The sequence below is a fragment of the Cynoglossus semilaevis genome, chromosome 13 (genome assembly GCF_000523025.1).
Source record: "Cynoglossus semilaevis isolate Cse_v1.0 chromosome 13, Cse_v1.0, whole genome shotgun sequence".
NCBI classification, from domain to species: Eukaryota; Metazoa; Chordata; class Actinopteri; order Pleuronectiformes; family Cynoglossidae; genus Cynoglossus; species Cynoglossus semilaevis.
Window position 1 is genome coordinate 8,645,713 of NC_024319.1, and position 8,360 is coordinate 8,654,072.

Below are 8,360 nucleotides of genomic sequence, written 5' to 3' on the forward strand. Positions count from 1 at the left end.
GTCTAAAGAGTCGTTTAGCCCCACCATGTGTTCACGCCGGAGCCCTGAGATTGAACACTTATCCCGGAGATGGCACGGAGCTGTTAAAGGCCGTGCCCAGCTGAAATAGGTCATGGTCAAGGCACATTTAGCTTAGGACGAGTAGCGTTAGATTCCCAGGACCCTGAAAGCAAAGGCTCTTTTTTTAAGGGCAGAAAAGGACCCTGAAAGCAAAGGCTCTTTTTTTTAAGGGCAGAAAACTGATTTCAGAAAACTCTCACAGAACAGAGCGGGGCTTCAGATACACAAGGGAGGGAAGTATGGGATTTAAAGAGTTGAATCGTGATTGGATATGGAGCACATCTGAACCGCAAAAGTGTTAAGCTGAGAGAGAGAGAGAGAGACATAAAGGGCAAAGGTCAACAGACTGGATTCGGGTAGTTTGCATAGTTGCACTGGATGAGAGCAGACAGTCAGCAGCTGCACAGTGACAGGGAGATTTACCAAAGTAAAGTTCCCTTCAACTGTCAAGGCTGAGACTTGGACTGTCTAATCTGGAATCAAACATTGGTCCAAAGTTATGTTAAAACTGATTTCCATTAGTACGTGATGCCACTGGATGGCTACAAACCTAATGTATAATTTATCTTCTTTTATTTTGAAAAATGATGAGATGATGAGATTACATTACATCTGTCTTGGGGTTTTGACACTTGTCTGGTTGTGTGATACAGCTGTGATGTGGCTGATCAAAGGCTGTAGGTCTTATGAGATGTAGGCACTGGAGTTGTTTGGCTCCACCTATGTGTAAGAGCCGTTATACCATTATTACACCATTATATACCATTAAACCTATGGTGTTTGAAGTCTTGGGAATTTTATTACTAAAACCAAAATTATCTTGGTCACTGGCAAAAGAAAGCACAAAATAGAAACTGCAGACAGAGGGCAGCATCCTTGCCACTGCATGCAACCTTAAATACTACTAATACCCCATTGGTGGCCCGTTAATGACCAACGGGTTTCATTTTTTGGGAATTTGTTTTTTCAATGTTTTTAAGAAAAAAAGGAAATGGAATAGTCAACAAAAAAACAAAATAAAAAAACAAGAAACTATTCTGTTTGGGCCGATCCATGTTGACCCTTAACAGTGATGATAAGTCAAATAAACCAGTGCCACTCCAGGCCCCTCCCCTCTAGTTAAATCAAATGATTTGGGTTGACTGGACTGGACGGTGATGGGCAGCTGTGACAGGGAACACTTAGCATCAGGAGAAACTGAGATGGAGGTAGACAGGGAACAAAGACCGGCCACAGAAAAGCCAACCGTCCTGGTAGACAGCAGCAGTCATGGCTTTGTGAGTCACTGCTGAAGAGCAATCCATCACAGGTCAATTACTGAGAGCGCTTTGTCACGTACTGGGTTACAAAAGTCAAACTGTTTTGAAAATCTCATGTTTAAAAACAGAATTCCAGATTAAAGTATCACTTTTAGGACACAGCGACATCTGCTGACAATCACAGACTACGTGACTGTGGAGGAACCACTACAACGCCACCTAAAGGTTCATGGAGTAACAGAAGAAAGTTATTATTTTTGTAAAATTTAAGTCGGTTAATACTTTTTTTTTTTAAAGGTAAAGCCTTGATTGACAGCCTTAGAAAGAAAAAAAACCTGACTTTACTCACATTCTACTAGCCCCAAGTCAACTTTCTCCTGTAGCCACAAAACTCAAAAGAACAAAAACAGACACAGTGAGAAAAGAAATAAAAGTCACAGAGGGAGAGAGTGGGAGAAAAGAAGACGGGGAAGGAAAAGAGAGAGAGGAGGAGGGGGGTCGTTTGAAGGGTTCAAAGGCGATCTTTCTCTCCTCCACTCTCAGCCATTCACTTTGTGCCACACTGGCCCCTGAGGGATCGGGGTCTTGCTTGTCGCCGGTGCCATTCACTTGTCAGTCACCAGGATACTGGATCCTGCGGGCTCCTCTGTGAGGATCGGAAACCCCCAGCCGAGAGGCAGAGGAGCTGCAGTGAGCACCTGTGTGTGCAGCAGCAGAAACACCTCCATAACTGTGTTCAAATACTAGAGGGTGGAGGAGAAAACTACAGTGGAGGAGAGGAGACTCCACAGATCAACAAACTGTTATTTAGTTATCTTTGAGCGTGATCAAGTGTTGGTCCGGTCAAATATTATATAATTTTATTTATGTATTCAGACAGCAGCTCAGATCGTATTTGTCATTTTTAGTTCATACATTATCTTGTAGGTATTTGCTGTCTAGATTTATTATATATATATCTATATATATAGATATATATATTTCAAGTACTTTTTAAGCTAAGGCTAATTAGGCTAACTGTAGCTTTAGTAGCTTTATAGTTCCTTATGGCTAAAGAAAAAATCTATTTAATTTTTTCTTAATTTTAGACATTTTTTAAAATAAATTTGAACATAACTTCATGATTTCTATTGTTCTTAATCCACTACTTTGTTAACTCAAAGCTAGCTTTTACTGTATTTATTATAAACTTTAGCTTTTACTGAGAACTAAAGGCTTTGAGCTAAATTATTGTGAGGGTTAATTTTTGGACAACAGTTAATTATTTGACATATTCCTATTGAGGTTTTATAAATTCTGCCCCAAAGTCAGCAGTTCTGGCCGGAATATTGAAGAACAAGATTGGAAACAGTTAATGCTGCTTTCCTTTTTTCATCACATCACCAGGTTCACAAGGGCATTCATTATGCAGTACATTAGGAAATAGATGCAGTTAATTCTGTAGTACTTAGCTGTAAGTTCAAAATCTCAGAAACTTGTATAGAATCATGAGTTTGCAGTAGATTTTAAATGAGTTTGTGGTGAAGTTGAAATGATACGTGTTTGTCCCTCAAAAAGTTACCGTGCTGCTCTACACATGAATCTCCCAGTGACATGAGGTGAAAGAAATCCTCTGAAGAGACATTCCTATTGTATTCACTCTCTGTAACTTTATGGGCATGAGGCATGTAACTACACCCTCCAGCCCTCAGTGGCACAACAACATATAGAATTACATGTAGAAAAGCACCTGGGGCGCAATAAGTGTTCTGAAACAGGAGACACATTTCTGCCAGCAGGTCCAGGTCTGCTCTACCAAGTACAAATGAAAAGTCACATTTTACTATTTTACTCTGGCTGCATAAACACAACAGACCTGAGCTGCACTGGAATCCCTTCACACCCAACCACAGCTGATTTAATAACTGAATCTGATTCTGATCTGTGGGCCAGCTGAGGGCGACACTGAGGAGATGAACTGCCGTTGTCAGACTGAACGCCTTGCAACTCAAATATCCACTGTGTGTCGTAAAGAATTGACTAAAACTTTTCCAAGAACTGTGGGTAAAAAGATGACGTACAAAGAAAATTCAGCATCCTTTTTTTTTTAAAGCAAAAAACATAAACAAAAGAATGAAGCCATGAGAGGCTGAATTTCATTAATGTGTAAGTCATCTAATAAAAACAAGACCAAAACTCAGTGCCGATTTTGTGACATAAACTGGAGGAACAGTTGAGATCCAATCACAGCTATGTTTAATGGCTGGAAGGCGGGACATTTAAACTGTGGTCCAATCATTGGTAACGAGTGTCCTCGAGTGGAATAATAGCCTGGAGCTGATGTGTGAGCAAATCTGGCAAAGATGTGAGTTATAATTTGTCAGAGCTTCGTGGCAACAATGTAAATGTATGTCTATGTGTATATTGACAAATTAAATAGTACGTATGTCTATGTGTATATTGACAAATTACATAGTACTGTAGTAATAATAATAATAATAATAATAAAACATATATAGTAAAAATAGAGAATAAAATAAAACAATGTTTCCAAAGTTTAGTCAATTTAATAAAACCGAACATATTACAGATTGAATTTTTTTCAACTGAATCTAATTTAATTACATTTTTTATTTTAATTCATTTTTGATTAAAATAATTTATTTAGTTTTCTCACAAACCACTGTACGTTTTTTAAATAAAAAGATTCATAAATGACTGTTTTGTAAGGTTAATCATTTTTAATACGGTTAATCATTTTTTTACTTTTCACTTGCTAAAGTTTTGGTAAACTATGCAAATGCAAAATGTAAAAGTTGTGCAATTGTACAAAAATGTTCAGGAATTTTTCATTGAACTACTCTCTCATAAAGCACCCGTCAAATACTTCACAATAATAATAAAATAATAATAATAAAAAGTTTCTAATTTCCTTGTAGCGGCCAATCATTTTGCCCTTAACTGTACATGTGCATCAGCAAAGGAAGTGGCTTCTATAGGAAGGTGCTTTGTGGATATGAGGCTAATCAATCAGTCAGTCAGTAATGAGCCCATGTTAACGGCTCAGCCATCAATATACTGTTTAACTGCACTGCTGCTTCTACAACCAGATTAACACTGGCTAAGAATAACAGGGCAGATGTGAAGGCCCTGGTCCTGGCTGTAACCTGAGAGCCACGGGGTGGTGCAGAGGGAATGCTGGGGGCCCTCCACGTGAAAAGGGTCCAGTCAGGCCCAGCCTGAGCTGCACAGACCTGCACTCAGTCCAACCACAGCCCCTCACAGCAGGGTCCGGCCATCTGGACTCATTTCTGCTCCGACAGGGTGGCTCTTAAGGCCCATGTGTGTGAGAGCTACACTCACACTGGGCCCCAGGAATGTGGCTGTCTAGGAGGGAACAAGGGAGATTTAAGGGATGACGGTACAACGTCATATATCTTTTCACCATGCACTCCGGAGCATGTCATTTCATCAACATCTGTATTTCATTTTTAGTGCTCCGGACAATCCCGGGTTCAGTCAGTTTGGCTTCAGGCACTGAAAAGGCTTCAAATCACGTCATTATTGCCTATTTCTCAGTCATTTCAGGTGGAAACAATCTCTTGAACTCAATCTCCCGAAATCCACGTCGTCATTAAAATGTTTGCACCGTTCTCAGATCTCTTTGCTGAGTTATTTGTGGGCGTAAAAAAAAATGGAGGCTTTGATATAAATTCTAATTTGAGTGGCTTGCCCTCTAATGTGTGTGAGTCCTGATTTGTGGATCATCAATACATGATGTGTTTAAAACAAAGTTTGGTTGAAAGATTCTAGAATGATCCTCACTGTAGCAGAGCCGTAAATCTACACAGGACCCCGAGGAGAGAATCACAGCCATTCTAGCACCTACAGCGAGGGGCCCTTTTAGGATCTCCGTTACCATGGCGACTTATGTTAAAACCCCCAAAACAGCCGATGGTTAAGTGTCAGAAGTCAACAGCAGACAGTGAAGCAGTTGACTTCTGTCTACGTCGTTGTTTGGATTCTGTATTTTTAAATATAAGATATAACTAGGCCTGTGTTTACATTTGTGTACCAAGTACCAAGTACCAAGTACTGTCACTGATACTTCTTTAAGTTGGGTTTCAATGAATGCGCCACGTACTGGGCGGCAGTGTTATAACAACAGCTCTGTGGAAATGGCATGACAGGCAGCGTGTGTGTGTGTGTGTGTGTGTGTGTGTGGGTGGGTGGGTTTCTCAGATGAAACTCGAACCACAGTGAGGACACTCAGCAGTTTCTGGTCACTGGATCGGCACGTATTTAAGTATTTGACTGAAATATCAGGTTTGATATGGAAACTTGTCCAAATACAGCAACATTTCCTCGGAACATATTTAATGTGTATCAATATCTGACATTACAGATTCTCAGTGGATTCTCTGGGGCTGTTCAGGTACCATAGGAAATATTAGGGGTATTCAGGCACCAACGGATATTTGAGAATTGTAAAAGATACTAGTGAGAAATAAAGTTTTATTGCATTTGAAAGGATGTACTTGGATTACTATGATATATTATCTTTACATCAGTGTTTCAGTTGGTCTTAAAATAATGTTGACAAGAATCTTGTTTATCGTCCAGCAAAATTTGTTACGGTCACAAGCCTAGGAGGCCTAAAACTAAATTCTGATTGTAACTATAATAAAGATCATAGAGAGTCTTTCTTTCTTTTATTAAGACAATGTCTATGTGAATTTGCACAGAAGGTTAACACACACACACACACACTCCTACTGTACTGATAAAAGCTGAAACACAACCTCATCTATTCAGAACCAGCATTCCCTGTGGACCATACTTCGTTCTATACCGTACCGTAGCTCCAACATGAAGTTTCCACAGCACATGGGGGAACATGTGACAGGTCCAAACAACCGTGTATTAATTTGCGACCTGCACAGGACCCGTGTCCTGTCCCACTGAAACTGTGATCAATACGCTTCCTCTCCGAGGCCTGTACACTCCACATTGGTCCCATGTGCAGGCTCCTCACAGCCTTCTCACTGAACTCCCTTCTAATCACATCCCCAGGGTCTCTCCTGTGTATTTTCATAGAAATTGAGTCTGAGATATTAATTCCCACGTGGTGTGCTGCTTTTACCCTACACATACTGTGGGTATTCTCATATTTCAGTCGCATTAGTATTAATGTAGTGTTGCAGTGGTACTTCACGTGTACATTTCATGTACAAATACCATACCATATGAGAATGAAATATAACTGGAGACAGCAGTATATCTGAGCCACAACTCTACAAACGCCTACTACTACAGTACAAATGTAACAAAAATAAATAAATTAAAATAAAGTATTTAATTATGATTATTATTTTCCTAGATTTTTTATCATAATCATATGTTTTAATGTTTCCATATGGACACATGTCTGGTAATTTTAAAAAACATTTACATCAAACTATAGGCTCAGCTGCATCTCTGTTTAAAATGTCTGGAGCATCATTAGGAGCTGAAGTCCTTTCTAAAATAAAATAAAATAAAAAAAAAATCTACCGTAAAATTTGCACCAAACATTTTTATGTGTTAAAGTAGATGTAACCCTGAAGTTTTCTTGTTGTTGTTTTTTTTTTTTTTGTCTCAGGATGGAAGAAGTTCGTTGGCCTAAAGATCAAATACAAGCAAGCAGCGTCGCCTAGTGGCGTACTGCAGGACTATGTAGACTAACTGGAGGTGACAGAATAAAACTAAAACAGTGGGAGGTCTTAACAGTGCTCATGGTTTGACCAATCGGCTGCTCTGGGCTCTCTGAATGGCTAGAACTCGGCTGTCAATCAAATGCTCCAGAGGCATGTTTTCTGAGATCTCCTCAGTGTGAAACAGAAGGTGGTGCAGGACAGATCTCCAGGATAAGACAATGATCTCATCCACCGCGGCTGTGTAGCGAACGGACATGTGTGTACGACATGAAACGTTGTATAATAAAAAAAAAAAAGTTGACATAATTCTCAGACGTTTGCAGGAGAAATAAAAAACGTATTAATACTTCAAATTACCGATGATACTTTTAACACAAACACAACTTTTAACACTTTTTCAAAAGTTTCTTATTATTAAATGTATTTTTTAATTTACAAAATTTTAAATTTCTGTATCGAATTAAACTATTTTATAATTTTAGAAACTTAATTTTTAGTAAATGTATTCCACATTTATATAATTTATTATGTTATTTTGCTGATAATTTGTATGGCTTAATTGTTTTCATATTATATTTATTATGATTATGAAGTTGCGTCAATAGTTAATAATAATATTAATAATAATGATTGATTAATTAATTGCGGTATACAATTGGAGCACTTTATTTTCTAGGTCAAAATAGCTCTTATTGATATAGTTGTAAATTATCCTATATCTGTGTTTCTAAAATATTTTAAATACTATATCTTATTTTTGTATTTCTAAAAATTGTTTCAATAATATAACTACATAATATTATTCTCATCATAAAGAGAAATTACATTTCTAGGAGAAGGATTCATTGTTCTCCGTGTGTATGTGATTTTATTTACCCACTGGTTGTTTTATGTATTTTCATTTATTTATATTTTCTTGCTATGACAGAAGAAAGTACCTGGCAGATTGTCTGGAGCTGCTCCCGGAGCCCGCTGCTCGTCACTGTCATTCCCGGCAGACGCCCTTGGGTGGCAGGCCTGTTCCAGACCAGTACTCCCGGACGAAGCAGGCGCACTGCACCCTGATTGGTTGGCACCGTTGCTTGTCCCCGATTGTCTCCTCCCACTTTTCCTGGCATGACCTTTTCCCTTGGCAACCACTTCCTCTGAGCATCCGCCACGACGGCCATCTTTAATCCGGAGCCATTCATGAAAAGTTGTTCGGCTCATGTAAACAAACAAAGCCGGGCGTTTGCGCACAAAGACAGACACCACAGTCCAGGGTGGTTTGTGGCAGCTGCGCACACACGCAGGGCCGAGGAGAAGAGAACTGTGGAGCCGAGAAGACCAGTGTGGTTTCAGTGAACACCGACAGGACAGAGTACGT

At 39.2% G+C, this 8,360-nt stretch overlaps 1 protein-coding gene across 1 annotated transcript in view; it reads left to right on the forward strand.

The window, feature by feature from the left end:
• The first annotated feature begins 8,198 nt into the window (after positions 1–8,198).
• Positions 8,199–8,360, forward strand: part of cbx3b (chromobox homolog 3b) — a 4,601-nt gene continuing 4,439 nt past the window's right edge. The window contains exon 1 of the mRNA XM_008323395.3: positions 8,199–8,354. The gene's annotated coding sequence lies outside the window, so the exon portion shown is untranslated. The remainder of the gene's footprint in view (positions 8,355–8,360) is intronic.